The sequence below is a fragment of the Canis lupus genome, chromosome 37 (assembly GCF_003254725.2).
Source record: "Canis lupus dingo isolate Sandy chromosome 37, ASM325472v2, whole genome shotgun sequence".
In the NCBI taxonomy this organism is placed as follows: domain Eukaryota; kingdom Metazoa; phylum Chordata; class Mammalia; order Carnivora; family Canidae; genus Canis; species Canis lupus.
Genome location: NC_064279.1, coordinates 24,304,376 through 24,320,198, shown reverse-complemented (window position 1 = coordinate 24,320,198; position 15,823 = coordinate 24,304,376).

Sequence of the window (15,823 nt, the reverse complement as noted above, 5' to 3'; positions counted from 1 at the left end):
AGCACCCAGTACCCTGATGAACTAACCCTGCACTCTAGGTAGGGTCCTTCCTTACCTGTCTGCCAGGCCAGCCTATAGGCACAGGTCTCCAAACTTCCCAGTGAGTTCCCAAGTTGCTGAGAAGCCAAGAAAGAGGAGGCCAGAATGATGGCTCTGATTGTGCACAGTGCTGGGCTTTCCCCACAGGGGACATTATCCACAGGGAAGGGGTTTTTGTTTTGACCCCACAGTGGTCAGTGATTATGTTTGCAGGCTGACGAGGTTTGCTTTCAACTCTTCAGAGGCTTCAGAGAAGGCTCCAGATCTACTAGGATGGGAGATGAATTTTTCAGCTTCCTTAATAAGTATTAGACCATCACATTCACTCACCCCAGTCTTACATGGCAGAGTAATTACTTCCCCCTCAATGTCTCACTCTTCTGACACCCTACAGCTATGGTTATCAACGGCTTACTTATTTTCAGTGACTCAGTCAAAAACTCCAATTCCCCATGAACCATCTAGCCTCCTACAGTTTCTTGCAATGTCTCCTTTATTTTCTAGTTCCTTATGTCATCCTTCAAGTGATTGTTATCATAATTATCACTTAACTCTTGGACTTTTAATCTCTCCATCTGCTCTACTGAATGTCTAGCTCTCTTTGCAAGACACCATGTCCTGCATGTCTTTCCATCCCCTAAACTGGCTACAAAAAAAGCTGGCCACATCCCAAACTATTATTAAATATTTCCTGGCGATGCCAAGACAGAAATATTGGCTTGCTTGGTACAATTCTTCAGGTAAAATAATACACTGACTTTCCACTTCAAATCAAGTTTATTAGCCTCAGTTAGGGGGTGGGTCAAATTAGGTGTTAAACACTGCTGAGTGAATGACCCAGAGCTAGAAAGATACCCAGATGCTAACTGGGAAAATCTTGACCAAGCCAACCAGGTGCTTCCAGGACCTTCTTTGTGGTAACAATGTCAGTCCCATGGACTGGTGCATTCCTTTCAGAGTGGTGCTGACACGCCAAAGAAATTAATGGTCCTATCTCAACTGACTCATTTGCTGGGAACAACAGGTTCATATGACAATTCTTAGGTTGACCCACATTGTGCGTTCAACAACAACAAAAAAATTATTATACCATGTGTTCAAACTAAAGAGCATTAAAATTTATAATTTTTCATTTTTTTGGCATCATACTTTGACCTACGCCTGATTTTTACTATAATATGTTTATAATTTTAAAGATGACTATGAAGTATAATGTTAGAAAAAATGAGAAAGACATTTTAGAATGCATCAAAATGTGAATATGGTCGTATACTATCCAACCCCCTCAGCCTCAGCTATAAACAAATTGCCTTTTTATCTCTAAAATACTTTATTTTGTGCTCAAAGCGAACTATTAAATTCTGTTAATTATATCAGAATTTAGATAGCATTTCAGGGTCTCAGTTTCCTTATCAACAGAATACAGAGTTGGACTAGACATTATATGAAGATCACCTCCAATCCCACCATGTTTTCATTAAAGGCTCCCACTGATACTTCATAATCTCCAATTTACTGCTCTTTGGCAAAGCTTGGAAAAGAAAACTCCGTGTAAGGATTTCTTTGGGGCTAGGGCCTATATTACAAGGGGAAAAACAAACAGAGATGAGGTGTCATCAAGTCAATTCTGTTGGCACTAGCAACCATTGAAGAAGTAGGGAAGGGAGATAGAAAGGAGAATAAACTTGTGTTCCATGTCAACAGAATTGTGAAATAGAAAAAACTGGCCTAGAGCCCTGCCCACACAACTCTAATTCCTCTACCTTTAAGATTCATTTTCCTCTACACTGGAATTGATCAATGCTCGGAAAAAAGATGACAAAGGTGAAGGTAGGAGGAATGGTAGAGATTTCTGAGAAATGGCTCCCATGCTTGGTCTTAGATCATGGACCTTCAAGCATCTGAATAGCACATGTTGGGGGAAAAGTCAAGATTTATCACCGTCAAGAGTCAACAGCTGGAAAGGATCTTCCTAAAGCTGGTTTGTGTCTCTGACCATCCTTCTCCTTTGGGAGCAGATATCATGATACAGAGGGCAGTATGGTCTGATAGAACTTCATGCCTGACTTGGATCTGATCTGTAAGCCACAATCTGCTGTGAATTCAAATTTGGGGAAGATCACTTCCCCTTGCTGGGTCTCATAATTATATCAGCAAAATGGGACGATGGACTTGATCTTCAAGATCTCCCAAGTCTTATGCTTTACTTTGCCAGGAACATTATTGTCTGTTCAGCCAGAACTATAGGGTGGAGCAGAAATAGAGACAATGCTGACTGCTATCACCTCAATGCCAATCCCTGTGCCTCTGCTTAGTCAGACAGCCCGTCATACCTATTTCCTGGCAGCTCTTCCTCTTATTTTAAAACTTAGAGTAGAAAAATCAGGGACAACGTGAGCCCTTCTGTGGGTGGTACAATTCACAGAGATCCCTGTGACTTGTGGTCAGTCACCTTTTCCCAGAAAGTCCCTGGAAGCAGGAATTCAGCAAGCAGGGACCCTTGAAGGAAGTGGCCATTGTCTCTGCAGACCGTTGTGAGACCAGCTGGCTCTTCTGGGAATACTAACAAGAGGGAGTATGCACCACCTGAAACGCATGGCAGATGCAGTAAACTAAGTTATCTCTGTATAGGTTTGGGTTTTCTAGAAGTTTTCTCTTATTCAGTTCCTTGTCATGAAGTACCCAAGAAACTTGAAGAACAGTGTAAGCAAAGCAGAGGTGATTGAGGAACAAGCTGACCATTTTACCTGCATGAGTGAGCATAAATGCTGGCTTAGAAGCCAGAGCACACTGTGATTCTAGCCTTGAGCATTTCTGTAGAGAGAATAATAAATGGTTCCTCTATCTTATGGGAGAACAGAAAAGGAAGATACGACCTGAATCAACAGCAAAACAGAGTCATAATCTTCTGCTTGATGGAGTAATATGACCGAGATACTAGACTCCAGTGACCAATGAAATAGCTTTCCCAGGAGACAGGTCAACTTACATTTTTAGAAGCTAAGAGGTGTCCTGCTTTGATTGGGGTCAGACAGTGGAGCAAGATGACTTCCCTGGTGCTATTATCTAAAGAAAACAATTTCTAATGGGAAATGTTTTGTTGAGTCCTAAAACCTCATTGAGACTTCCTGTGGCAGTAACAGAATGGGAGAAGGGTCCATTTTAATTTGAAATATTTGAAGGGTATTTAAACCTACAATCTGAAGACAGTGATTTCTTCAATACAACTAACATAAATAAGTTCAAGAGACAAGGGGCCTGTAGATTGCCTTATACAGGTAGGAAAGAATCATCTTAAACTACAGCTAGCAAAGCCACTTCACGTGGAAAGAACTGGTTTGTTGTTCTAAGTGTCAGGTTTTCCTGCCAACACCATGGTTCCTACCTCTTTCAAGAGGCCTCCCTTGTATGAACTTATTTTTCGCTGATGGCCAAACTAGGAGCAATTGTATGAAAAGAGCAAGATAAATATATATTTTCTTCAAAGTAAGTTAAAACCCGAGGACATCTGGATGAGGCTTAGAATATCCAAAAGTCTTTCTTCATTCCTGATAACAGAGACTATCTGCATCTTACTTATGCCTCTAAGGAGGAAGAAAAGAGAAAAGAGTGAGGTCTTCTGAGTTATAGAGAAGTGGATGGGGAGCTCTCCAAGGGAAAGATGTGTCTGGCACTGCATCAGGCTTCTGATAACCTCTCGTCCCTAAAAGAACTCAACACAACTCTGCCTCCACTATGTGGTTCTGGGTGGGTCCTGAAGGTCCTAGAGGCGAAGGGTTTACCGATCTGCTGACCCATGCCCCTTACTATTTTGTGTAGAGAATTTGAAGATTGGGAAAATTATCTGATTTCCCTGGGATCACAGAGGCATGTGACAAAAGCAGACCTTAAACTCAAGTCTCTTGATTCCCGGTCCAGACCACAATATCCAGACACAAATACTTTGTTTGACTATTCCATTTATCTCTGTGCCTTTCTTCTGGGGGATTCTTCACTGTTAGCTTCAATATTCTAGGTGCTGTATCTTATGCTCTCAGACCCCCACTTCCAAATATGGAAGACTAGACCAGAATGGACCCCTAGCCCAAGGGTAGTCCATCCATGAACTAGGAAAAGATTTCTAACTTGATTCAAAGTAATATAATAGGTGGACCAATAAGCACCTTTGTATCAGGAATCTGTTCTCAGAGCTACAGAAAAAAAAGGTAGTACTGGGCTGTGGACCTAAGCCAGGCAGTCCTGTAACATGGGGCAGAGATAACTTAGCAGAAGAAGCTTATCAAGAAACAATAGAAAATGAAGTAATTGGGCAGGACAACCAGAGGAAAGAAGGGATTTTCTTCCCTGTTCTACTTGAGACCTTGTTGTATTTCTGACACTAGAATGGTATCTTAGTATTTTTTCTTTTTTGCATCTCTGACTTCCCCTCTAGGCATGGGTAGGTCCTCCTTCTGATTGGTAGACTATGGCCTCAGATGTTATCACTTGCTTTCCCAGCCTATGTAGTTTGTAGGGTGTTGGCATTTTCAGCTTTTATAGCAAAAGATAGGCTTGGCCATATGATATTCTTACCAAAAATAGAAAGGAGGCCATGCAAAATGGCACATGTCTGCCACAGTCCCACAGGTACACCTGGCACTTGTGGAACACAATTCCAAAATCCTCTACTTGGCCTCTTTCTCCAGTCATTGCTTTACCAACCAGCAACAAGAAGGCTTTGAAAGGCTTTGTACAGGTACAATTGCCTCAACCCTATGCTTCATATCTCTCACATCCTACCTTGGAACTGTGTAGTGGGGCTATGGTGAAACCTGCATTGCCCTAGAGCATATGCACACTGGAAGTACAGGGAAGTTAATTCATGCTGGCCACCTTTGACCAAAGAAGAATGGGAGGTGATAGCTACATTCTTCTCCACTTGATCCTCTGAACAGATCCTTCTGAGAACACATTGTACAAGATTCTTCCAAATGTCTCAGCAATACCAAGCCTCAGTAGCCTACAGTGGTGGCCAACTTTTTAACACATCTTTGAATTGCTTTCCATCCTTCCACACTCCATTTACCTTGTCCTATTTTCTGGAATAGCACTCCCAAAGAAACTACCTGTAATCAAGTCTTTGTCTCACATTCACTTCCCAGAGATCTCAAGCTAGCTTAACTGAGGAAATTATGTATTTGACTTTTGATCATGATTAAGATAATTATATGTTCTTGAGAATGGTCACCTGGAGTCAACATGGATCCATTCCAGAACGCATGCATTGCTGGGATGGTTAATTTTATGTGTCGACTTGACTGGGCCATGGGATGGATGCCCAGACATCTGGCCACATCTTCCTGGATGTGTCTGTGAAGATGTCTCCAGATGACATGAGCATTTGAATTGATGGGTAGGTGTCACCCAACCAGTTGAAGACCCGAATAGAAAAGAAAGGCTGAGTAAGATGTAACTCCTCTTGCCTCCTCTAGCTGGGTCAGTGGGTCTTTTCCAGCTTTACAATGGTACGGATACATTGGCTTTTCTTAGGTCTTGAAACTGCTAGATTTCACTAAGCCCTCCTGGTTCTCAGGCCTTCAAGTTGCACTGGAACTAAACCATTGACTCTTTTGGGTCTCCAGCTTGCCTACAGGAGATCCTAGGACTTCTTAGCCTTCTTAGCCTCCATATTGCATGGGCCAATTCCTTACAATAAATTTCTCTCTCTCTCTCTCTCTCTCTCTCTCTATATATATATATATATATATATATATATATAGTATTAGTCAAGGTTCTCCAGAGAAACAGTACCAATGGGAAATATATGTATTTAATGTAAACATATATGTATTTAAAATTTTATATTTTATATATGTACTATATATGTATATATTATACATTTATAACTTTTGTATAAATTGTATACAATATATTTTAGGTAACATATAAATAATAAGTAAACATAAAAGATATAATTATATATTTTACATATCTATATAGTCTCCTATTGGTTCTGCTTCTCTGGAGAACCCTGACTAATACATTTGCACACAGCTCCAAATGCAAATCATCTACTCTAGAATTAACCACTTCAGACAGAATTCTAAGCATCCTAATGTGTCAATGGCCCTGGATCTTTTGAGATGATAAACAATCCTAAATTACTCTACTCATTCTCTACCATCCGTTTAATGCATAGCAGCCATTGGGCAGCAGACAAAGAAAATTAGCTAGAAAGAAGCTAAATGCCCTGTTTTCCATTGTTACTTGTCCGGTGCTAGATTTTTATGGAAATCAATGATTGGTTGCCATTTTAGTTTCCTCACACTGCCCTAACACATTGCCACAGACTAAAGCGGCTAAAACAATAAAAATTATTCTATCATAGTTCCGAAAGCTAGAAGTCAAAACTTAAGGCAGCAGGACTCTGATCTCTGTTTCTGTCTTCACGCGGCCATCTTCTCTCTCTGTGCCTCTGGGTCCAAATCCCCCTCTTCTTATAAGGATACTAGCCATTGGATTGGGGCCCAATCTAACCCAGTATGACCTCATCTTAACTTGATTATATCTGCAAAAGCCCTGTTTCTAAATAAGGGCACATTCACAGGTTCTGGGTAGACATGAATTTTGGAGGAACATTATTCAACCCAGTAGAGATGCTGAGTGGGCTCAGGAAACAACTGGCCATTCTCTGGGCCTGGTGAGGTGAGGACAACTTTGCGGTAAAAGGGAGAGAGAGGCTCAAAGAACTGCAAAGGGAGCCAGGCCCCATTTGGCAGTGATGGTGGTCATAATTCTAGGCCCAGAGGAGTTCTGAGGCTGCCTGAAAGTCAGCCTCATGCTTGGGTGAGGTGGGGCTGCCTCAATAGCCCCTCCTTTAAGGAAACATCCGTGTCCACCCAGGATATAGAGCTTTTGGGATCTTGACTAACGTGTCCTGATTTTCCCCCTAGAGGGTACTCACTGTGTTAGCTTCCTAGGGGGCAAGATTAACAATGGCTTTCTGTTTAGAGAGGTTACAAGTAAATATTCCCAAATAAACGAAAAAAATAGGTAAACAAGGAAAACAGGTCACTTTTAAAAATGAATCGTGGCTAAGGCCTAGTGGAGCCTCTGAAGAATGTTGGAGAACCCTTCAGGGGAAGAATAAGCTTGGCTGAGAGCCAATCATGACATTTTGGGAAAAGAACTCCTGAGAGCATCAGGAGCGTTCCTTTCACTCATTGTGAAGACTTGGGCAAGAACTTCCACTCTGGAGATCAGTTTGACTGAAATAGGCAAGGACTGAGCCACCTTAAGACCTGTTGTCCAGTATTCTGTGATTTGAAACTATAACCTCTTTGAAGGCAGAGACCACATCTCTCTTATTTGCCTTTGGATCCCCAGGTCCTAGAATAGTACATGACACTTAGGAAAATACTCAGTATTTATTCATTGAATGAATGCTGGCCATGAACTGGTTAGATTGAAGAGAAGCTATTCATTTTCAATCCGCAAAGGGAAACCCAAGAAGCATGTTTTCCACAAGAGGGAAAGAATATAAATGGTGGAACTCTGGGCACTCATTGAAGAGACATTTATTAAGTACCTACAGTGGGACACACTGTAAACAATGTTGAGAGATAGAACAATGTGCAACTTGTGGCCTCTGCTTCAACTTGTTAACATTGAATGATAGAAATAAGCTAAACACCTTTAGATTGTATAATTACTTAGGTATAAGATTTTAAAATTTCGGGTCACCTGGATGGCTTGGTGGTTGGGCGTCTGTCTTTGGCCCAGGTTGTGATTCTGGAATTCTGGGATCAAGGACTGCATCAGGTCCCCACAGGGAGCCTGCTTCTCCCTCTGCCTCTCTTTCTGTGTCTCTCATGAATAAGTAAATAAACAAAGTCTTTACAAAGGATTTTAAAATTTAAGAAATAATTTTTTAAACTCCTATAATATGTGTATAACATAAAAGACAGGACAGAGGGTCACTCTTGACTAGGATAGTCAGAGAAGGTTTCATTGAGAACTAATGCATTATCTTAGGAGGCTAATAATCATATATAATATTGGACCTTAGAATATCTTATAATTCATTATCTTATGGAAACAAGCAGACTTAGGAGTGACCTTTGAAACACAGCTAGTTCTTAAGTTGGGGAGCCTCCTGCACTGATTCTGCTCAGGATTGAAGGTAATATTCTCTAGGAAAGGTGAACTCCAACAGTTTAATTTGAAAGACACTATAATCTTGAAATGTGCAGCATATCCAAAACTCAGAGCCAAGGCCACCCATTCCTTTCAGCCTAGGGATCATCAGTTGTGGTGTCAACTTAGCTTCTGGAAGATGATAGTTAAAAATGTTTTGGCGTGAACTGCTTCTATCCAATGTCCTCAGTAGCATTCAGAGTATACCGTTGGCCCTCCCTAATCCAATTCCTTATTTGGCTGTACATTTGGAAACCAATATTCAAAGGGAATTCCCACAGAGGGCTTACAAGGACCACCCAATTGCCCTAACCCCACTGGAGATTGTTTAAGATCTGGAACTCTACTTTAATAACCACAATTAAGTTGGGGTTTAGAAGAACCTGGATTCTACTTCCTAGACCATAATCAGAGTAAAGTCAGTGGAACCATGAAAATTAAAAAGGGCCCAACCATTAGCCAGCTTGTCTCTACTTTTTGTTTATTGGCTCTTTTATACATTTAATAAGTAGGGAGCACTTACTATCTCCTGCTATGTAAGAGAAGGACAACCAGCCTGGAAGAGGGAATAGGCTATATCAGTGACTGGATTTTTAACATGAACATGTATCATTCTGTCAGCTATAAAAGACAGAAATTCAAACCAAGCTAACTTAAATAAATAAGAACATCCACTGAGTCATGTAACTGAGAAGCATAGGCATGGCTCAACTCAAAAATAACAGGAATCTTTTTCCCCCATCATCAAAATTCCAAGGCAAAATTTGAAATGCATAGATTTGAATACTTTACCTATCCCTGAGCCAATTAGTATAGATCGCAGCATGGGATGTGCTGATTGATCAGACATGAATCATGTGACCTCACCTGGGCTTCACATACCCTGAGAATGGGAGGAGGTTAAGTTTCTCAAAGGAAAATAAAAGTTTGTTCCAGAAAAGTAAGAAGATGATTGCTGGGTAGCAAGAACAATAGCTGTCCATGGTGGAACACAACTAGAACATTTTAATCATGGCAGGTCCTGGTGCTTTGAAGAGGGCTACTTGGCCAGCAGATGTTGGGGTTTCCATCATGGTTATGGGTGAAGCTTCCACTGAATCACCCACATGGACTCTCCCTATGCATCATCTCATCTAATGTCACTGTGACATTTCAAGTTCATGATAAGAAATGCTGGAGCCCACGTTCATCAACAAAGTCAGATTGCTAAAGTCCCAGCCTGCTTCTAGGACAGCAGGGCAGGACAAGTTGCAGGAGCAGCTACTGCCACCTCAAGGATCCAAAGTCCAAAACGAGGATTGGCAGCCCATCCAGTCCTTTGAGACTTCATACTCAAGGCTCTTCCTGGGCCTGGTCTCACAGCTCTACTTTTCCAACTAATGCACTGAGCTACTTTCTCACATCTCTTGCGTCAGATGCCAAAGTAGCCTGTCTGCTTTCACTCCCAACTTCTTTCTCTATGTATGAGAAGTTTTTTCCTTGTCCTTCTTGGTACAATTGCATGTTTCTACTCAGAGGAGTGAAGTGGTTTGTTGTTGCTTTTCCCCAGGCTGTTACTTCAACTGCAATTTGGTGTCTTCAAGCATTGGGAAGGGGAAAGACATATATAATTAGAAAAGCAAATAATGATACAAAGGCCCTATTACTGAGGTTTTCTGGATGACTGTCCCAGTCAGAAAAACAATAGCACTCCGAGGACGGAAATGAGCCCACATGTTGAAGAATGGAGACAAGGAACTGAAATCATGGAGCAGGGCAAAGCCAACTCAAACAGCAGGACTTTAGGTCTTGCTTAGATGAAAGAGTAAGGCAGTCAGATGGGACCGAAGCCAGGAGTACCATTTCTGGTGACTCTCAGAAGCCTCCACTTCCCCAACACACTTAATCTGCTGAGTCTACAAAGCTGATGTGTGGCCTTTGTGCAAGAGCCAGGTGCATTCAGAGACAGCAAGACCTCTCCATGCTCACCCACTCCACCACTGTCAAATCAGTGGTTCTGACCCTTAAGAGATCTCAGGAAAGATGCTGAGGACTGGTGTGATAGTGTTCTGCAAACATCCCTGGGCCTACACAAGAAAATATCCTGGGTTTCTTTGGCATTCTTCAGTCATTTCAATTTATTGTAGGAAAAGTCCGTTAATTTGCAAAAGTCAGTTAACTTATAAATAAGTTCAAAAGAGCCAGTTCCATAATTCAACTCTGTAGATAACCAGACCCAGACTGTCCCCCAAATCTTCCCTTGCCCTGGGAAGAACAGAGGAAAGTGTATAATGTAAGCAGTGGTCTGCCACAGACTAGTGACCAACCCTGACTTCAAAGATGGATTTCTTTGAAAGGTCATTATGTTCTTAAAGGTTGTTTCTACATGACCTCAACATTGTGAGCTAAATAGTGGAAAATTAAGCCAAATCTCCTGATTGCTCTATCATGAAAGTCCAATTCTAAAGATAGGCACGAGGCATTCAGTTCAGGAAAATTCCATTTCATTCAGCAAGGACTCCATCAGCAATTAGGGGTGCCCATACTATGCTAGTTCTACAAGCAGGACAGAAAACAGAAAACGTTTGTGTTCTGACCTCTACCCTCCAGCTTCTTCTAATTTGGTTGCTGTAATAAAGTATAATGTTACATGGGGAGGGGGGTGGCGTGAAGGGGGGGACACGGACAGTAAATGCTATAAATTTGCAGGAACTCCTGTGCCCAGAAATTTAACATAAACCAAGCAGATCAAAGTGGCCCAGAACAGCACTTTGGCTTATTTTTTTCCTCCCCTTCAACTGGGGTGTCCATTATGCCATGTTATTGGAGAAGTTATAGCACACTGAGTCCAGCTTAGGCACGAGGGGTTCGCTCATGAGGGAAAAACCATCACCCTATCCAGGGAAAGTATTCCATCCCATGGTAGTTGGGGACAGGGTCGGAAAAATACAGGCAGGTTGAGAAAACATGAAAGGAAACAAATTAGCTTGCATAATTTGAAACACGGTACGTAAAAGCAGGATGGGTGGTTGGAGCTGTGGGTGGTGTGGAGGAGGTGAGGGGGATGAAGAAAAGGAAAGATGTAAGAAGATTCCTGGAAAAGCTGAAAGCCGAGTTAAATATATGAGTCCTGTGGAGAGTGTGGCTTGGCAAACAGAGGGGAAGAATATTCCTAGGCTGGGGGCTGGGGGAGTAGCTTATAAGGAGGTAGAGAAGATCGTGGTCTCATGCACACACACACACACGTACACATCCCACCCTCCTTACGCATGTATCTTCCCTAGGCGGTCTGGAAGCTGAGGGTGGCTCTGTGCTGTGGTGTCCTTTTTCTCACCCTGCCCCTTGCAAGAGGGAAAGGGAACACAGGCGGGTGGGCACTTGGAAGCCAAGCCTCCAATTTCATGCTGATGCTTGGCTGGGGAAGGCAGGCTTGAAATCTAATTGCCTCTCAGAACAGCACTTGTCTGCTTTTCCCATGAGGTATGCGAGGGTATTGAGTGCAACTGGTCACAGGGTCGCCAGGGTGTAATGTCGGTCCTGGCTCTGGGTTCCTGCATTACTCTAACCCTGGCGAGTGACACCGCCTGATCTCAACCAGTAGTCTCAGTCCCACGCCAAACTCAGAGACCAATCTCAGTTGCTGGCAGCCGTCAACTTTTTGTCTCCTCTTGCTGTCTTGCTACTGGCCCAGCTTGAGTGGGGCTATCTTGTTCCTCAACAATCAGGCTATTGCCTATTTCTTGACCAAGCCTCTGTCACAAGCCGGAGTTTTCTCCTACATTACTTCCCTGTCTTGTGATCCATCTTCAGTGATTGAGATCCAGGCTTTCTTCCCAGTCTCCCCAGGGAGCCTTCCTTGGAGCCCAGTCTCATTAGCAGCTGGGATGCCCTGCCCCTGACCTCTAATTCAGGGGATGCCAGGTTGTCCCTGAAGCCAGCTTTCTGCCTATTCTTACTGATTGCTTGTCTCTTGAACCTCTAGAAATCAAGGTGTCATTCATGCCTGAAAAGACCCTGGATCTCAGTATTGGTAAACACCTCAGCCAACGGGGCTCCTACCCTCTTGGTCTTGGAATAACTTTGACTTATAAATTTATGTCTCTTGACACCAACTCCTGGCCTTACTGCCAAATCAGATCTATTCCATTTCACCAACAAAGAATCTGCCTGGGGTTCTGATCCTAGCTTACTTAGTTTTGTCCATTCCACTGGCCAACACCTGACATACAAGAGAACTCACTGTAATAACAGTATTTCTTCCACTTCTCAGATGCTCAGTCACTATAAGGTCAAGTTCATCGGATCTCGACACTAGGGAAAGAAACACGACAAAACAAAAAACAATCATTCCAGCTTGACTGACTCAGAATCCATTGTTCCTACTCATCAATATGACCTTTCGTAGGTATCCTCAAAAACCTACCAGAATTTCAGTTCTAAATTCATTTGCCTCTCTGATCTCTTTTTTTATATTAATGTAACTTGATGGGCATTAAGGAGGGCATGTATGTGATGAGCACTGAATGTTGTACACAATTGATGAATTATTGAAAACTACATCTGAAACTAATGATGTACTACTGTATGTTGGTTAATTGAATTTAAATTTTTAAAAAGCGAGTTGAATGAAAAGGAAAAGAAAATGTCTGCAGTTCCTGGAATTTTCTAAAAAGAAGTTGGATGAGAGGGCAGCCCAGGTGGCTCAGTGGTTTAGCGCCTGCCTTCAGCCCAGGGTGTGATCCTGGAGACCCAGGATCAAGTCCCACGTCGGGCTCCCTGCATGGAGCCTGCTTCTCCCTCTGCCTGTGTCTCTCTCTCTGTATCTCTCATGAATAAATAACTTTAAAAAGCCTTTACAAAAAAGAAACTCCCAAGAGTTTCTCAGTCAGACAAGAAGATTAGGAAATATTCAGGAAGAAAGGTTTAAGGCCTTTCTGTTGTTTTGTCATGACAGTCTTATGACTTGTGGGATTCCTTCCCCTGTAGTGTGAAGTAGACCCAGTGAGTTTCCATCAAAGGAAAAGAATTTGGAATCAGTGATGGAATATCTCTTTCAAGAGTAGGTTACAAAAAGACTATGGCTTCTTCCTTACACTCTCTTGCTTTCTCCCTTGCTTGCTTATCTTAATGGAAACCAGCTCCCATGTTAGGAACTGCCTATGGAAAGGTCCACACCTATGGTCAATATCCAAAGAAGAACCAAGGCTCACAGAGCAATGGTCCATGAGGAACTGAATCTTGCCAACCAGCATGAGTGTGAGTTTGGGGTTGAGCCTTATGAGACTAGAGCCCTAGCTGACACCTTATTTGCAGCCTTGTAAGAGATCTTAAGGAAGAGGCACCTTACTAAGAGGTACCTGGATCCCTCACCCACAGAAAATGTGGGATAATGAATGTTGTTTTAAGCAGCTAACTTTTGGGGTAATTTGTTACACAGCAATATATATCTAATGCAAACTTCAAGAGAATTAAAGAAGACAGAAAAATTTGGCTGCAAACAATTTAGATAATTTCCACCCACCCTAAATCTTCCAGTTCCCCATTTAGCTAGACTTACAGGAAGGCCATGCCTATGTCATCAATATATATGTTGATGCCCCCTCTGTGCTCAGCACTGGGACACACACTGTGAAGGATTTGAAAGAAGTTGGGGCCCTCAAGGAATTAAGGGAACAACCATAAGCCACAAGAGATACACAGGAATCTCAGCATCCCCGTTGTGTCACTACTTTCCTTGTCCCCAAAACTCATGAAAATCTCTCTGCCACTCCATGAGAAACAATATAAGAAGAAAGAAAAGAACTTCTATTACAGGGTAGACTGTTATGGGGCAGCCTGAATTCCATTAGGATAGAGGCTGAAAATTGGCAAGAAGGATCCTATCTGTAAATCTGAATACAATTTATTATTCAACTGTATTAATGTTTTAATTGGTCACGGGCATATTAAACCGGGATATTTCACATAAATACCAGCTTTCCGGCATGTCTCGAAATACCAGAGGATCTGGTCTTACTGGGCCATCCCTCCTACACTCGCACCAGGGCCTAGCACAAAGTCAGCCCTTTCCTTCCCTCTAGTCTGATGTGTGCTTGTCATTCTGCCCTGGCCTCCTCCCAGCCCAATTCACTAATTTTGGCTGGCTCACAATTTAGTTTGCAGAGAGTGCACTAATCCTCTCTGATTATTTTTAAGCTGTAGAGTTCTTTTGTGTCTTCAGAGAATGATAGACCCAATTCCCTGCCTCTGTATAAATCCCTTGATTTATACGCGAGAGTTGGTCCACAGTAGGTGTTCAGTAAGTGTCCCCTTATCATCATTCTTTGGACAGAGACAACACAGGTTTGTTTTGTTTTGTTTTGTTTTTCAGGCTTTGTGAACTTTTTGTAACTAACAAGTGCTCATTGTATTGTTGGACTCTTGGGGTGACTCCAGCTTTTCCCTCTCCTGTCCCAAGCACTGGGCTCAATTAGGGATACAATAGTGAACAGAAGAAAGCAACCCTAGGTCTTACAGGGTATATAGGCCCCCAGGAAACTCAAGAAGACAATTACTGTTTGAGTAAATGTAGTGACCTGACTGAGGTGAACCTTTTCAGTCCCTTCCAGGCATAGGAGTCTATAATGCACCCCCCTTAAGAGATTCCCCTTCCTTTTCTTTCTTTTCCCTCCCTGTCCTTGGGCCAGCATAAGTGGGTCTTCTTGGCATTTTTGGAAAGCACAACACCATGGATTTTGGATGAATCCAAGACGCATCAGAGCTTTGGAAGAAGAGAATGAGGTGGAAGAGTGGTCCAAGGAAGGCTTGTCTCATCTCTGCATCTCTGAAGAGGCATCTCATAATTTATCCCAGAGAAATTTACCACCCAAGCTCTCAGAGGCCGTGGAAGAAGGAAGAAAGAAAAGAGACATCTAACTTCTCCAAGACGAAAGACAATGTCTGGATTAGCAGGGCCCACTGGTCTCTGAGGATAATTCATGCTGTCCTCATGCACATTGGACTCATGGTCTGGCTCTGACCTCTGAAAGATGGCTCTCAACCAACTGTCTCTAGAGGAAGCAGAAGCTGAAGCCTGGGAGGATCTTGGCCAGGGCCACAGCCATGACCTCAGACCCTGCAACTGCACCTGAGTACACATTTCCAGGGGAGATGTGCTCTCCATGGAGGAACAGCAGCTCTGGCCCATGGGGTCCCTGTGAGATCACCCCAGCTGGTCTAAATTAATGTGTGACACACACACACACACACACACACACACACTTTTTTTTAAAACCCAGAACATAGAATCTCCTTTTTTTTTTCTTTGATTCTATACTCTGACCTTCTGCTAAATCAACTTTTTTAAAAATATATTTTCTCCTCTGCTTACCTAAAATGTTTCCATACTGAATTTGCTGAGCAGCCAGCACATTTGTAAAAGCACGTAGGCAAGCTAAACTCACTTCCTAAGCCAGCTTCACACCTAAGCATAAACAAGGGGTCTGGCCTTGGAAAATGAACCACTTTCCTGACAAAGAAATTGCTTCCTGTCGCCAAGGGAGAACGTGCCTCATGGCCCACGCCTCTCTTCCTTGTCCCACGCCTTATACTTTTCTTCTTTCGCGTGAATTTCAGATTCCAGTGAAGTCTA